Here is a 16,792-nt window from a genome sequence, read left to right on the forward strand (position 1 = left end):
ATGACTTCAACTATACCACGTGGAGCAGAAGAACCTCCCAGCTGATCTAAGCCAACTTGGAGCATGGGGACAAATCACACACTTCTGTAGTTTTAAGCCAATAAATTCAGGGCAGTTTGTTACAGAGCAGCAGATAATTGAAACATGGGCCTGTTGATAATCTGATAGTTTAGAATCTTAGCAACAGAACCTCATAAAATGTCCTTCCCAGAAGCACCTCAGTTGTGCAGAATTCTGTTACACAGAGAAGAGTGTTAAAGTGAGGCTCCACGTAGGAAAAATTTTGAGGACCATGTCTTATATTGAAAGGTTACAATCTTGAGCCTGGTTAATTCTGATCGTGCTCTCTCCAGTGTTTCTTTTCTCTGTCTTCCTGTCATCAGTTCTCTGCACTTTTCTGTATCCTGGTTTACTCACTTGGTGACCCTAATATAAGGACTAACTAAAAACTCATGAAACTTCTTCCTAAGCAGCTATGCAAAGACTTGCTTAGCCAAGTAGGCTTTTGCTACTCATTATAGTTACCATTTTCATTGCTTAATTTTGTAGAACCTATAACCAAAGCCCCAACTGTTGGTATTTTAAGAAAAAAGAAGAAATTTATATTTTTCTTAACAAGCTCAAGAGGAGAGAACATGGCTGGCAGGGCAGATCTACACCATGTGGTCATGCAGGGACCCAGGTTCCTTCCATCATGCTGCTCTGCCACCTCCCAGGGCATGGTCAGCGCTGGATTCCCGTGGTTCCTGGAGGATGGTTAAAGTCTTGGAGGAACTCGTACACAATATTTTAAACCAAAGTCTGGAAATGACCCACAAGCACTTCCATCCCCCACTGCAACCTATGTCACGTGGCCACATCTGGTAGTCAGTCACCTGCTGCGTAGCCATGTGCCCAGGGGCCATCTTATCACTACGGCAGCCACATACTCAGATTCTACATTTCTCATGGGGAAGAAGGAATGGGTTTTGGTTAAATAATTAGAAATATGTACCACAGATATCTTGCAGTCTTTGAAGACAATCTCAGAAAAAAATGGCATTTCAAAAAAAGAAGTGAACAGCAGCAGTATGATTGTAATAATTAGCTTGGCCACCAATGTAAAAGCATGACAGCTGACTTCCAAAGGGAATGTTCGTTCCCCAAGAGAAAAAGTAGACGCCACCAGCTCTTTTAACACCTGGGCTCAGAAGTTCAGGAATGTCACTTTCTTTGCATTCCGCTAGTCAAAGCCAGTCACACGGTCGGCCCACGTTCAAGGGAGGGGAAACTGACCCACCTCTAAGGTTGGGGGCCACTCGCACCTGCGGGTGGGCGATTAAGGGGTATTGTTGGTGCCCTAGCTGGAAGCCTCCTGCTGTAGACCACGGTGATAAAATAAAGAACGCAGTGGTCTTTGTCCTTAGCACAGGGCTCCAGAAACCCTCGGAATATCCTGAGTGTTGGGAGTGTCTTTTCTTATTCATAACGAGCCCCTTTCTGCCCTACCTGAGTTTATGCTAATGAGGTGGCTCTTTTCAGGGCTGAGATCACTTCAGGATGCAGACTGGTGCCAGAGAAACCAAGCAGGTGATCAGAGGGTTGGAATTTCAGCCCCACCCTCTGAGCCCTGGGAATGGGAGAGGGACTGGAGGTTGAGTTTGGTCACTGGTCAGTGATTTAATCAACCACACCTACTCATGAGACCTTGATTAAAAAAACAAAAAGCAAGGCGGCTAAGAGAGCTTCCTGGTTGGTGGACGCACTGCTGTGCTGAGAGAGCAGCACACACGGGTTCCACGAGAAGGCATGGAAGCTCCATCATTACATCCGCCCCCTTCCCAAGATCCTGCCCTGTGCGTGTCTTCATCCGAATGTTCGTTGTATGCTTTATAATAAAATGCTAATTGTGAATATAGCACTTTCATGAGTTTGGTGAGTCATTCTAGTGAATGCTTGAATCAGAAAGAATCAAGGAAGCCACGGAATTTATAGCCAAGATGGCAGAAGTGTTGGCAGCCTTCGGACCCCACTTGTGGCTGGTGCCTGAAGGAGGGGCAGCCTTGTTAGAGACTTTGCCCTTCCACTTGTAGGATCTGATGCAAACTCTGGTTAGTTAACGTCAGAATTGAATTGAATCGTGGACACCAGGTTGGTGTCGGAGAATTGGCGTTGGATTACAATGTCAGCCTGTGGCTGAAACAAAGGTCCCAGGATGCAGAGGGCTTGGGTTTAACTGCTCGTACTCTTACTCTCCACGTGGCTTCTCACGAAGACTCAATTTTCTCATCAGGTGATGGTTAAAGGATCATATCTACATCAGAGCTAATATGAAGGTTAAATATAAAGGAAAACACTTTGTGAATTGAGGAACACAAAGCAAACATTAGCTACTATTGTGGCCCAGACTCTAATGTATAATCAAAAATCTTATTTATAACACAACAAGAGCTTTGTGGCCCCATTTTTACCCTTTTTCACGTCAAGTGAGAGAAATGATGAATGTAGATTCCCAAAGCTAAAGATATAAATTTAGTTCCATGTGTCTTTTGTGTGCATGTCTGGGATTTTTTCAACCAAGTTTTTTCCACTCTGTTCCAGGCAGAAAGTTGACAATTTCTTCTCATGAATCATATTTCTGTGGCACACTTCCACACCCGGCAGAAAAATTATGTGAGGCCACGGTCTCTACTGGCCCGCACTCAAAGAAAACATGCACAGCCCAACTCCATGTGGTCTTTGAGTCATTCCTCAGATCCTGAACTCTCTCAGCCCTGGAATCGGAGTTGGTTAGTGGGAATCCCAGCTGGATGCTTTGCGCACAGTTGCTCTCCAGAGTCGGCAGAAAGGGATGGTGATGGAGTAATGTGAATAAGCACGTTCACTTGCTGCATCCACTCATGAAAATGAGGCTCTATCTCTGGAACAAAGATGAAATGAACTTGTGTGATTTTTTAACAGTTTAAGACTCTGGTTTAGTAGGATGCTACTTTCCCAGGAACTCAATGACCCAACCCAAAGACGGTCAAGGACAGGGAAGATTTTACAAGACAGTAGAATATACTGTGGACCAAAGTGTACCCAGGAATGTAGGGATTAGGAAAGATGAGAAAAACACCCAACACCTGAATTCAAACATGTATTGAGAACTTCCTTCCTTCACTGAAACACAGTCTGGGACCTCAAGGTTTCTATGCACGTACACACACACGCACACGCACATACAGAGACACACACTGTCTCTTTGAAGAGACAATATATATAATGAGTATATTGACACTTTACGTTATCATCATCAGGGTCTCACAAAGGAAAGCCAAGAATAGATCCTCAGTGCTCTATGCACTGGTTTCTCTTCATGGATGGAACCTGAGACCCAGGCACTGGACTTAACTTGCCAAAAACTCACCAAGTCTGACTTGATGTGCTGAGAAAAGCATTTCCCTCTTGTTAAATGACCTCGCCTCATCCTGGACCCGTAAAAAGAAAGCTTTCAGATCATTTGTCTCCATCACAAAACTTATAAAAATGAGGATTTAAAAAGAAAAACTTAAATTATTTTGGCCCATAAGTTTCAGATGGGGTTGTATATTTCCCTAAAGGGTCAAAAATAGAACATTTATTAAATGGCAAGTTATTCAAAAACCAGCACAGGCCCCAGTTGTCTTTCAAAAGCTCTGATTTACTGCATATTTCTCCCTTGAGAAAGGCCTTTTTAAAATGTTCATTTCCATTTTAAGAGACTGAGGGCTTTGATCTGTTGGGAGCATTCTTCTGTCCCTGCCTGGGGCCGGTAGGCTACTCCAGGCAGAGCTGGAGACTTGCTCTCAGGGCCTGTATTTTCCCCTGGCCTCCCCTGGCATCTAAACAGCATCTCCGGCATCTGCATTCCCCTTGGTTAACATGGAGGTCAGAGCCGGTGAGTCCCCACAGCAGGGGACGTGGGGCCACCTCTGCTCTTCACTCCTCTGGAAGGACCCCGCTGCCAGGACATCAGACAAAGGCAAGATAGGCTTGGCATCCCCTGACCCAGTGGCAGCTGCCAGGCCTTCCTTTAAATTATTCAGAATCCCGTAATCAATTTACCCTTGTTACTCCAATAAAGTCAAATCACAGCCTTTATGATATTAGAGTGCATTCTGCTTTTGAAAGACTTTTGTCTTCATTTCTTTAGCTTTGCACGGGGGCTGCTGATACGGGCACAGAGTCCGCTGGGCGTGCATTTTTTTTCTATTGTAGACGAGTGGGAAGATAAAGGGTGACGTGGGTCGCTTTCAGTATCAGAAACTCTCGCCTGGCTTTGTTTTCAAATGACACCACACTTGTGCCTGTGGGGCCACCTCCGGCCCTCACTGCACCTTAGCGCAAACTAGAGAGGCTCCCCTGAAAGGGCAGGTTCAAGTCCCTCCCAGGTTCTCATCTTGGTGAGCCACGAACACGCTAGGTTTTAGCTCCCACGCACCTTACAACTGTAGGCACAGTGTGCCTGCCCTCCTGGTTTCAGTGCCCTGCCCACACCTGCCCCAGACACACACACACACAGACACACACACACACACACAGAAATCACAAAGGCGGCACCAGATGTTCCTTCCAGTACTAAACAGTTCATTATTCTTGCCCCTCCTCCCTTCCTCTTCTCTTCTCCTTTCTCTACTCTTCCCCATCCCCTCTCTCTCCCATCCTCTCTCTGCAGCAATAGAGTGAAAGTGTATATAAGCTTTGCATGCAGTCAGCCTGAAGAGGCTCCTCCAATAATTCAGGGCTGGGCCACACTCAGAGGGAGCTGGCCCTCAGCACTTCATCACTGGGCTGTTCCGTTGAGTCTATTCCACACGCTAGATGACTGTTAGTAGGAACAGGCCCACAGGGATGCAGAGACAGAATGAACCCTTGATGGAGGCGGGCCCGCCTGCCCTCGGCTCCCGCTGCCACCTTTCACAGGTAAATGACATGCACAGCCGTAAAAAACCCACAGCTCTCCCATTTTCCCATAGCACATTTTGTTTGTTTGTCAGATTACACATTCAATCAATGGTGAGAAGCCAGTGCACTGTCCGAGGCGTCGCATAATCCGGTGTAAACCCTGGGCTCTACGGGCAGAAAGGAAACCAATCCGAACAGTTTTCTACAGGCTGTGACCCACTGCAGAGAGAAAGAAGCAGTAACAAGGGTTTTTTTTCCTCCAACTGGCTTTCTGTGGCAGGGAGGGAAAGAAATTGTGTTCCCCAGGAGAAAGTGGTTAATTTTATTTTATTTTATTTTATTTTTGTAGCTGCAGGCAGTCTGTGGATAAGTGGGTATTACAATCCTGGTACATCTCTAATTAATAAGATCAATTGCCACTGTATTTTCTTTTACAAACTCATTTAGATATGTCAGGGCTGCAATTATTTTGAGAATGATCTGGCTTTACGCTTATTCATCTTTCCTCTTCCTCAAGGAGAAAATAAAACTGTCAGCTTAAATGCCCTTTGAAGTCTGTTTTAGATCCTTGATTGAAAATTAAAAACAAAGTGACTAGCCCAGTGCCACTTACAGGGTCAGAGTTCCTGTCCTCACATTGGAGTGTGTGTGTGTGTGTGTGAGAGAGACTGCGTTAATTTCTGTTTTTAAAAGGGTCACATGTTGGCTTTCTAATAACACATTGCATCCCTTTGCCTTAATCTCTTTAGATGTACAAGAACCTTGAAGTTTTATATTATTTTAAAACTGAGAAGCACCGGGCAGTCATTATGCTTAACTGTTGTTTTTCAATTCGGAGAAGGATCTCTAGCCAAATAGACATTGTAAGTCTTGGTAGAAACCTGGAGAATGGTTTAGGAAGCTTCAGTCACCAAATTCCTGCCTCCTGCAGTAATTACCACCAACTGAATGTGCAGAAATCAGCCCCCACTCCAGAGGACCCAGATGTCACTCCACCGGGTGGAAGCGCCCGCCATCCCTTCTCCAAGTCTGTGTGCCCAGCCCCGACAGCTTCACCACCAAAAAACCCAAGAACCTGCCCGGTCGTTCCAGCCCTCTCTGCGAAGTCCCCCACGGACCCAGACACACAAACTCGGCCATCCCTGCAGTGCCAGAGGAATGCTTCTAGACACTCCATCTGGGAAGGGTGAACCCACACTGTTTCAAAGACGACTTAAACCTTTTCTTGGAGAAGACAGGCTGGCACGAGGCTACTCATCAAAGAAACTGTCCTGGACCGAAGCAGCCATCTCTCCCCAGCCATACCCTGCCCACTTCGCCCACCCTCGCCTTCTGTCTGATTTGTCTTTAAGGTTTTAACACCATCCCTCTGTTGACAAATGAATACTTCTCTGGAAAATGAGGTATTTCCAGAAGCTGGCAGACACGGACTGGAGCGCACAACTCTGGCTCCCTCAATCCATTATTTGAATGGGAGAGGCCTGGAGGTTTGTGCTAGCATTACGCTCAAGGTGATGATAAATGTGGTCTGGCCGGGGTGGTAATAAGGGACTTTCTAGCCAGGTCCTGTCTAGACCTCGGTTTGTTAGGGAGTGAAAACCACAAAGGGGGAAGCGGGGGCTACAGTTCCCTGCTCCTCAGAGAAACTGTCCTCTGGGAGATGGAGCCACATTTCAAGTCCGAACCCCCGTCCGGCCCCCCACAGTGGCTGCTGTAAATAACATTAGCCTGTCTTTCAGCGAGCTCCGGGAAGCTTAGACCCTGAACACGCTTTTTGTTGTCTGTAGTTGTGCATTAGGCTCAGTACTGTCAAGTCTAATTATTCTCATTAAGGCCTGAAAGTTTTAGGGATTAATTAAGCAGAGAGCAAGAGCTTATGCAGAACAGCAATATTTTCCCCCTCAAGGATTAGCCCGTCCTCCTGGTGGGGTTTTCCTTGAACGCCGTCCATTACTTAATAAGATAGCAAAGTGTGGAGCTCATATAATATGGATTAGAAATAGCCGACATTTCACATGTGCTATTCAGCCATGAAAATAAGTCCTAGCCCTTGTGCCCATAACCCAGAAGGCTCGCTAATGAGAACCAGGCAGCGGGGCTAATGAGAAATCCAATACATGCTGTCTCCTCCCCACTTCCTTTCAGTTTACTTTCCACGGAATCCAATGTGTGTAGGAGGAGTCTGGGTCCATGCTAGCATTCCTCTCTTTACTTAGTAGGAATCTTAGAAATTACCTAATTCTACCCGCTTTGCGATGGATGCTGAAACTGGGATTCAGTGATTTGCTCAAAGGCCCGGTAGTCACCGGTGGCAGGAAACTTCTGGGAGCATTGACATTCATCAGGTCGATTAGGATGGTGAGGGTCCTTTGCGCTGAGGGTTTCGTGTGACCCCCAAACTCAGCAGAAACAAGATGGTCTCACAGCAAAAAGGAGATGACCTTGAGGACCTAATTTGCATGTGAGCCCCAGGGAATGCTGGGACGCCTGAAAGTGCCACAAAGCGTCCTGTTTGATGAACAATTGCAAGGCTTTCTGAGGAAATGGGGGAAAATGGATGCAGAGTTAGGCCCTGGCGTTGCCAGATACAAAAAGGAGAGACAGACATGGGTAATCACCTTTGCCTTATCCCGTTAGCGTAGGTTTTCAGCAAGATAGATTTTCAGAGGGGTGTTTGTGCTGTTCATTTCTCACACCGCACATAAAGGCACCACTCTCACTTGATGATTTGATGCGGAGCATTCAGCTCCCCCACGCTCCCAAGTCCATTCACGCACTCCTTGGTCTCTTTAGATTGGCCCCTGATGCGTGCCTATGACTTGGACTGGAGCAGGGCCAGAATCCCTAGGGCTGGTCTGTGCTGAGCTCTGGCTTCTGCCCAGCAGAGGTGGAGGTACCATGCCTACCCCAGACCCCGCCATTCCCTGCTGGCTCCCCCTTTACCCCAACGTATCTCCACCAGCTGCACTCACAGGACTGCCCAGCATCCTGCAGGTGGCCAGAGCGAGCACACACCATAGACCACAGCTGGAATACCGCCAGGAAGAACCAGCTTGGCTGCCATGCTGGATCAGGAACCTCAGTGTACCCCCCTTTCTTGTTTCTGGGGAACTCGTTTTGGCTTCTCAAAGAAGGCAGCAGGAGAAGTGTAGCTTGCAGAGGCTGAATTCACTGGGCAGAACCAGGTCCCAAGAGGCCATGGGTGACAGCACAAATGGGAGCAGTGGCCACCACTGCTATCATCAGCTGGCACCACTCCCTGAACGTGACATGTCCCTCCAGCTCCTTTGCTCATAACGAGCTGTCATTTCCTCCCCAATTCTTCAGGGCACTTTGCTTTTAGTTCTTTTTGTTTTCTAAATGCTATATTTGCTTGCGTGTCTCTCTCTCTCTGAACTGTGAGTCCCAGAGGGTCTCACGGCCTCATTTATTTTTGCTTCCCCACGGGCTGTCTTCTGCACTGGATATTTGCATCCCTGCAAAATTCCTATGTTGAGCCCCTAAGCCCCAGGGTGACAGTGTTTGGAGGTGAGGTCTTTGGGAGCTAATTAGGGTTAGATGTTAGATGAGGTCACGAGGGTGGGTCCCCCATAATGGGGATTAGTGCCTTTATACAAAGCAGACAAGACAAGAGCCCTCTCCCTCTCTCTAACTGCACTCACCAAGGAAAGGCCACGTGAGGTAATCACCAGGAAGAAGGTTCTCACCAAGAACCAAATCAGCTGGCACTCCGACCTTAGATTTCCCAGCCCCCAGAACTGAGAGATAAATGTTTGTTGTTTAAGCCACTGAGTCTACAGTAATTTATTACAGCAACCTGAACTGCCTAAGACAGCCTGGAGCCGCGATCCTTACATCATAGGTGACAGCCAGCTTGCTGACGGACTGGCTGAAATCTCTCTCACCTGCACATAAACAGTGGCCCAACAATTAGTCAGTAAATCCATTTTCAGCTCCTACTGTGGGAAATGCGCTATGCTGAGTGGTGATAACTTCTTTGCAAAACTGAACCCAGGGTCCAAGCAGCTTCACACAGTATTAGGTTTTTTCAAATGAGTGTGTCATTATGCATGGAAGTCTAATTAATCTTATTTCCAGTGTGTGCACTGAATAACCTGAGAGAAGAAATCAATTACAGAAATTCCTGTTACTCATAATTGGGGGTCTTTTGTGTCTCAAGGTTGATGTTTGAAATCAAAACTGTTTAGCATGACAGGTGGAGAGATGGGAGGGATGTGGGCTTTTTAAAATTTTGAAGAAACTTAAGAGTAAGGGATATAGTTACTTGTGTATGTTAATAGGTTACTTCTGCATCTATTCAGCGTGAGCATAAAAGGTAAAAGAAATATTTTATAAATAATACGACTAATTGACAGGTCTTTTGTTATTTCTAAATCTTCTGACAGAGGCTGCTGACTTAGTATTTCTGTCCCAACTCTTCCAAAGGTGAAGCTGTGAATCAGGAGTGAAAGAAGGAACGTGACATAAAAGAATAAATGAAATATAGGGTGAGGAGTAACTAATATTTTATCTATTGCTTGTTAATTACAATAACGCCTTAGATGCTAGAAGTTTATGTCTTTCAGTTCCTTCCTTTCTTCCCCTTTCTTCTTTTCTTTCTTTCTTTCTTTCTTTCTTTCTTTCTTTCTTTCTCTTTCTTTCTTTCTTTCTTTCTTTCTTTCTTTCTTTCTTTCTTTCTCTTTCTTTCTTTCTTTCTTTCTTTCTTTCTTTCTTTCTTTCTTTCTTTCTTTCTTTCTTTCTTTCTTTCTTCCTTTCTTCCTTTCTTCCTTTCTTTCTCTTTCTCTCTTTCTTTCTTTCAATTAGTTCTGTTCAGTGAGCACCTGGTTGAAACGTGTAAGATGTGCTCAGTTGAACTTTGCCAATGACACCGTAGGATCGCTCGATTTAGCAAAGCTGGTCTTTTATGAGCCACTTTAAGCTCCCAACATGTGTGTGGAGAATCATGTACATTTGACCAACAGGTACATTTTCTTTTCTCTTTCAATCTGCATTTTCACCCATCTATTCTTGACCACGTGCCTTTGAGGATGAGCAGGGAGCCCGGATGTGAAAAAGACTCTGCAGCTCAGTGATCACAGGGACCAGCAAGCTGGGAGCAGCAGCCAGTGGGAGCCTGGGCAGCTAAATGCCAGGGGTACTTCCCCCTGTTGATAAAGCAACATCTTTATCGATGTGTGCTGATGCTTCCACCCACCTTCCCCATCCCACGCCCTCCCTCTCCTCCTGCCTCGTCAGCTCAGCCATCAGCCTGGGCTGGATAGGAGAGCACAGCAGGAGAGGACGACTGACCACCGCAGACCAAGTCCAGGAGGGCCAGGGTGGGTTTTGTGTTCAGCATGGTATCTCCAGGGCCTAGAATGCTGCCTGCACATAATAGGGGCTTAATAAAAGTTGCTGCTTTTGAATAAATGCATAAATGAATGAATGAATAAATATGAATAAAGTAACTCATCAAGGATCAAAGCACTAGTCCAGCACATCCCCAGTGTGGGTGTCCCCAGTATGGGCTCCCCCCCCACACACACCCTTGCCTGGCTGGCTAAACACTTCAGAGTTTTCTCCTGTGTCAAGTAGGACCCAGCAGAGGTAGGGAAATGGAAGCAATGTGATTGGATTTTTGGAAAGGAAACCAAACCTGGCAGAATCCAGGAGGTTGAATCAAACCAAGGAAAGATTAGAAGACAGGAGAGGTGAATTCTTACATCCAGGTGAGGGACGCAGTGAGGAAGATGGAGAGGCAAGTGGGAGGAATGACTGGACGGGGTGACCCCCTGGGCGTGGGGGCTGAGAGAGAGGACAGAGCTACAGGTTGTTCCAGATTTCTCTGGCTCAGAACTCGAGGACGGCGCCATTAACCCAAATCAGGAACAAGTTAAGGACAGATGAAAGGCACTCAGTGCTTCGTTCAAGTCTCAGCACTGGTGGAGCCCAAATCCCTCAACGTCAGATCAGAACCGTCTCCATCATCCAGCTGAGCGATGTGATTGAGACCTCTTGGTACATTTTCACTAAATCAGGCCATCAGAGGTAAGACCCTACTGATCTATAATTCATTAACTACACACCTCATGCTCACATTCCTTGTAGAAACAGGCACGGCCTTTGTAAGCACCCAGAACATACCGGGGAGGAACAGAGGGCAGAGCTAGAAGTCCCAGCTGTGGAGGGTTTGGGGTTTGTCTTCTGCCAAGTCTACTCCAGTCTGGTCAGAAAAGCAAACTTGGTGAATTCAGAGTGCAGGCGGACATCAGTTGCTTTTCAAAGGCGCTGTGAATTCCAACGTATTGTTCCATCCCGTTTCCATTCAGAGGCACAGCAAGAGGTATGAGGCCGCTGGGACATCAGGCACACGTGCGGGCCAGTCCTTTCGGGTGGGTCTCCGTCTTGTTTCTGCACCGCCCCACCTCCCCCTCCCCTCCCACCCATTTCATCATTTAATTTTCTTCCTCTTTTCATTTTGGTTCCGGACCTTTTTACCACCTGGGCGTGGCTGTGTGTAAAAGTCAATTTTTCTTTGGAAACGGCTATTTCCACGATGTGGGGCAACGTGGAAGAGCTTAGAGTGATCCAAGCTAATCTCAGTCCTGACACCGCTGTGGTGTAAAGGATGAATGGGGGGAGGGAGGGTGGCGGTGAGAAGGATGCACTGGACATGCTCCAATCATGCTGGGTGTGAGGATGCAGTAAGACCAAGGAGGGAGGCCCCGTCCTCAGTGAGGTTAAAGGCCAGTGGGTCGCGCTGTGCCTGACGCCAGCACTGAGAAGGAACTGTGGTCACTGCTGCGTCTGAGACAAGCGAGGTCAGGCGCAGAGCAGGGGTGGTCCCAGGGCCCACGCCTCATTGGGGTGGAATCCTCAGGTCTCCTGCCTCTGCCCTCTTTATCCCAACTGCCTGCCGCCTGAACGGGGGATGGTTTTATCAGATTTTGAAAAATCCTTACAATCTATTAAGCAGAAAAAAAATGTTTCAGAACTAGAAATCTAGCTTATTGACAGTTTCTAGTTTTTCTTTAATTTCAAGAGTGAGGTTGCAGAGAATAACTTGAAAATTTGACCTATTACCCAATACCCCTTGGCCGAGACAGTGAGTCTTTAACTCTAAACATCCTATTATGCCAACGGAAAGGAAGGAGGCTCTTAAACCAGTTCAGTAGATGGCGGATCCAAGTTTAGAAGGGCTGGAAGGACCGTGTCGAACTTTGGTTACTAGCCCCACCTCTTGTCCGGTATCTGCCTCACTCTGATCACTGCGTCTGTTTGCTCACACTGCGACCTAATGCCTTCCTCCAGTCTCAGGAATGGGTGGTTGGCGTATTGTCAAAAAGCTGTCCCCAAAGAACTTGTTCCAAATTTGCTGGGCAAGGAGAGCGGCAGGGGCCCGACTGCAGAGGGGATCACCCTTCCCCCTTTCTTCTGCCCAAGACACAGGACGGAGTGAGTGCACCTCCAGGCGAGCCCAGCCCAGGGTGAGCAGAAAGCACTGGGCTCAGGCTCCAAAGCGCCCCGCGCTGGGCTCTGCCCACACGGGGCCGTCCCCACGGGAGCGGCCGCTTTGATCAGGGGCAGCGTGCCGCCCACTGGAGGGGCAGAAGGCAAGCTACAAGTTGTGACAGGCTCTAAAGACAGTGGAGTCATCATAAGCCAGAGTGGAACCTTCCCAGGCGTGCAGCCTGGGAAAAAAACCCGGGTGCTGCCGGGTCAGCTCAGCCACACCAGCCAGGGGGGCGGTGAAAAGGAAAACACACAGGAAGGCAGGACGGCTTCCTGCTCTGTCGGGGAGAAAACCAGTGTCAGGCTGAGAGCTGGCCTGCAGAAAATGTCTGTGGAATGAACAGGCCTCGAGCAAAGCAGAGTCAGGTTTAGATCTAGGCCCGTAACTTTGCCTGTGTGGCCTTGGGCAAATCACTAAACCTCTCTGAGCCTCAGTTTCCTCATGAGTGATGATAACTGATTCAGACAGTCACTGTGAGGATGACATGAGATCACACACACACACACACACACACACACCCCCAGCCCAGTGTGCAGTAAACTTTGGTTTTCTCATCACAGCCTGCATCCAACTCCCACACTTTGGGAAGGCCATTTGGGGCAGGAATTCCTGCCAGAGAGACCTTCATTCATAGGTTAAATGCATGAAGCACAGGTCTGAATCGTACCTATCCATTCAGAAGCAAATCTAGAAATTATTAATTCCACAGGCTTCCCAGGTGTACGTGCCCCTCGTTGCAAAGACCTTATTCTGCTCTCCGGGTTTTTTTAACCAGCCTTGACCCCTGCAGCGCCGATGAGAGCCTTCGGAGCTTTCGACGCTCCCTCCTAAACCACCTTCCTCTCTGCTCTCGCTTTTCTGCGAGCCACCAGCTAAGACACCCATTCGGCCCTGTTGTCCTCTGCGCGCCTGGTTTACCTCTCATTCCCCTCCTTACCCGTGCCTTCCGGATCCAGTCTCCGGCTACATGTCCCTCTCGCTCACGTGGAAACGCTCCTCCTGTCAACCCTTGTTTATCCCCCTAATTGGAAGCCCCCGACCTAGCTCTCCCAGGGGACTCTTCCACCTTGACGCAGCCCCTCGATGAAGTCTTGAGGTTGTGTCTCATTTATGTTTCTGTGCGTGCACAGCCTGTGACTGACTGCCTTGCTTCTCTTCTTCCCTTTTAATCCTCCCACCGTTACACACACACACACACACACACACACACACAGAGAGCATCTGGTAAGTCCTGCTAGCCGTACTTGGCGATTCCTTGTTACCCGGACACTGCTTATCTTGCAGTGGGTCCCTGAAAAAGGGAAAAGCTTGATGTGTGTTCAGAGGAAGAAGTCAAATTCTCTGCATAGAAAACATCTAGAAAAAGCCAGAGAGTCTTTCTCCCCACCCCTCTGCCAGCCTCGGAACTCTTCAAACTCTGAGCTCCAAAGTGAGTTCTGTCTCTGCTTGTCTCCCGGAAACACAAGGAGGAGGCCCTGGGAAGTGGGGAGGAAAACATCTCAGGAAGTCAGAGAGGCGGCTGGCAGCCCCACCGCCTCCGCCCTAGGCCCCTGGCTTGCAGGGACAGATTTCCACATCTGCTCGGAAGGAAAGGAACTGCTGTTTAAAAGGAAGCATGTCCTCCACTGGTCTGTCAGCCAGACGTGACTGAGGAGAAGAGGCTCAGAGCCACAGGCTCTGCGGAAGACCAGCCGCCCTCCAGCGCCCACCCGAGGGGACAGGTCAGCTGCCACAGACCACCCCTCCAAGGCTGACCCGAAAGCCAAGCATCTCCTGGCGGCCGCCACGGTCCTGGGTGCGCACACACCTGACAGGAAGGCGGTTACCTAATGTCAGGTTGCGTCATGTGATCTAAACCTAAAATGGAAATGGTCACACTGCTCAGAAATGACAGATCTGTCACCAGCATTGGCCTTGGCTCTGCCACCGCTGTCACAGGGTGACACAGTGCTGAGCCTCACCCGTGGGTGGATCAAAGGGTTTTCTCTCCACTGCGGTTAGCAGAGGGCAAAGAGAGGTGTGGTGGGTTGAACGGTAGCCCTCAGCAAGATGTGTCCATGTCCTCATGCCTGCAGCTGCGATGTGGCCTTACTTGGAAAAAGGGTCTTTGTAGAGGATATGAAATTAAGGATCTTGAGATGAGAGCATCCTGCATTACCCAGTGGGCCCTAAATCAAATGACAAGTGTCCTTATAAGAGACACACACACACACACAGAAGAGGAGAAGGCCAGGAAGGCAGAGGCAGAGACTGTGATTGCGCCGCTAGCAGCCTGGGGCCGTCCAAGCTAGCAGAGGTAAGGACCAGTTCTCCCCACGAGCCTCCAGACAGGACAAGGCCCTGCAGCCCCGGGAAGTAGGGGCCGATTTGCCAGCTGAGAGCTTGGCCTTCCTCGATCCTCTTCTCACATCCACAAGCCGCCCTTTCCTCTGCCTCCTCCTCTGTGCACAGACACACAGATCCCCGAGTCTCCGGCAGAGTTGGGAAAAGCAGGGGACACTTCGAGGCAGGTGGACTCACAGAGTTAAAGCAGGAAGCAGTCCTTTTCAGGGGGGGGACACTATGCCTGCAGCACTGGGCCGGCCTCAGAATCAGGGATTGACAAAGAACAGCCTCTTTCTCTTCTCCTCCGTTGCCTCTCCCCTCGGATGACAAGCCCTGGTTCTGTCTGGACCCCTGTGCCGAGGTGACAGTGACAGGAGGGCTGCTGGGGAAGGCTGTGGGTGTGGGGGCTGCGCACCGGGCCTGGCCATGTGGTGAGTGGGAGCAAAATTTCAGCCACACTCTGTTCACCACGAAATATACGCAGGCCTGGGCTTTGGCAGCCCAAAGGAAGAGGCATCTTTTTTCAGTCTTCCCACTCAAGAGGACATCTTTTTAAGTCATAAAAAGATACGTTGGTGAAATCGAGTCCCCCTAAAACTGAGTTCCCCTGCCAAGGGTGTCATTAACCTCTGTGTCCAAAACTTTCTTTCTTTCCTTGTCCCACCCCCGCTTCCCTCAGGATTAAGGGGTATCAAAGAAAAGGGGAGACTGAAACTGAGCAGGACTCTGCAGGACCTTCCCGGGTACAAAAGCCCCTTCGTGTCCCTGTTTCTTATTTGTAGGAAAAAGGCTTTTAGTCTCCTAGGCCTTCCCTGAGTTCCAAAGTTCAGACTCAAGCAGTTACTAGTTAGGGAAGTGAGAGAATGCAGAAACAAAAGCAGTCAAGCAAGAAAAGTGGTAATAACAGCTCAACAATAAAACAGAATCCCAGTTCCTCCTCAAGGAATATACATAACAACCTGACACATATCTTCGAGTTGTTCAGCAGAAATGAAACCCCTGCCCAGGCAGAGGATGGTGACCACACATACAAGCACGTGGATCCCAGACTGGCTGGAACCCGAAGGTTGATGATTAAGATTCCTCAACATTACCCTGTTACCTTACCACCAACCAGGCAGAAGAAGGCCATGCACCCCGCAATCCTCAACCCAAATGTTGCCTTTAAAAACCCTCCCTGAAAGCCCCGGGGGAGTCCGAGTCTTTTCAGCATGCGCTGCCTGTTCCCCCTGCCTGGCCTTGTAATAAACGCTGTACTTTCTTTCACAACCCGGTGTCAACAGACTGACTTCACTGCTTGGTGGGCAATTAGACCCAAGTTCGGTTCAGTAACACTGGGTGAGTTAAAAAAAAAGTTTTGGAAATGGATCCTGGTGATGGTTGTACAACAATGTGAACGTAACTGATGCCATTGAACCATACCCTTAAAAATGGTTCAAGTGGCGAATTTTATGCGAGATATATTTCACCCTGATTTAGAAAGACTAATGATGTAATATATCAAAAATCACTGAATCGTACACGTAAATGAATGAATTACATGGCATGCGAATTGTATCTCAATGAAGCTATTTTTTAAATGCAAACAAATTTTTTTTCAGAATTTTTTTTAAACACATTTTTTAAAAACCCACATTTTGCAAAAACAAAAACAAAAAAACCTAAGGCTCCAATTAAACTGTGTCTGTGAAAAAAATTTTAAAGACACTGCGTGTGCTAGCAGAGCACCTCAACAGCAGACTCGCACTCTCGCACTGCCTTTAACTGCCCTGCCCTCCTGCCCGTGTCTGCTTCCTTCATGTTGCCTTTGAGATTTGAGCTCAGCTTAGGGTGACTGTTCCATGCAGGAGATGGTGCATGGCTGCAGGCAGGACCCCTGGCTCTGCAGCTCTGATTCCCCGCCACCCAACTCATCAGTCAGGCTGCCCACCTCTCACACCCTGACCTTTCAAGCTGAATTTTCCTTCTTTACTGTGCCCTAAAACCCCGTGTGCAGGCTCTCTGCCTTTCCTCTCTCACTTAGCACATCCTACATTTTCTAAACCATCT

General features: G+C 48.2%; 1 long non-coding RNA gene across 9 annotated transcripts in view; it reads right to left on the reverse strand.

Annotated features, from left to right (window-relative positions):
• Positions 1 to 16,792, reverse strand: part of LOC116284460 (uncharacterized) — an 85,167-nt gene that overhangs the window by 20,709 nt on the left and 47,666 nt on the right. For all 9 annotated transcript variants that reach the window (XR_012062351.1, XR_012062346.1, XR_012062345.1 and 6 more), the window contains exon 3: positions 2,451 to 2,899. This is a non-coding gene — a long non-coding RNA (uncharacterized lncRNA). The remainder of the gene's footprint in view (positions 1 to 2,450; positions 2,900 to 16,792) is intronic.

The sequence above is a fragment of the Vicugna pacos genome, chromosome 20, assembly GCF_048564905.1.
Source record: "Vicugna pacos chromosome 20, VicPac4, whole genome shotgun sequence".
Lineage (NCBI taxonomy): Eukaryota > Metazoa > Chordata > Mammalia > Artiodactyla > Camelidae > Vicugna > Vicugna pacos.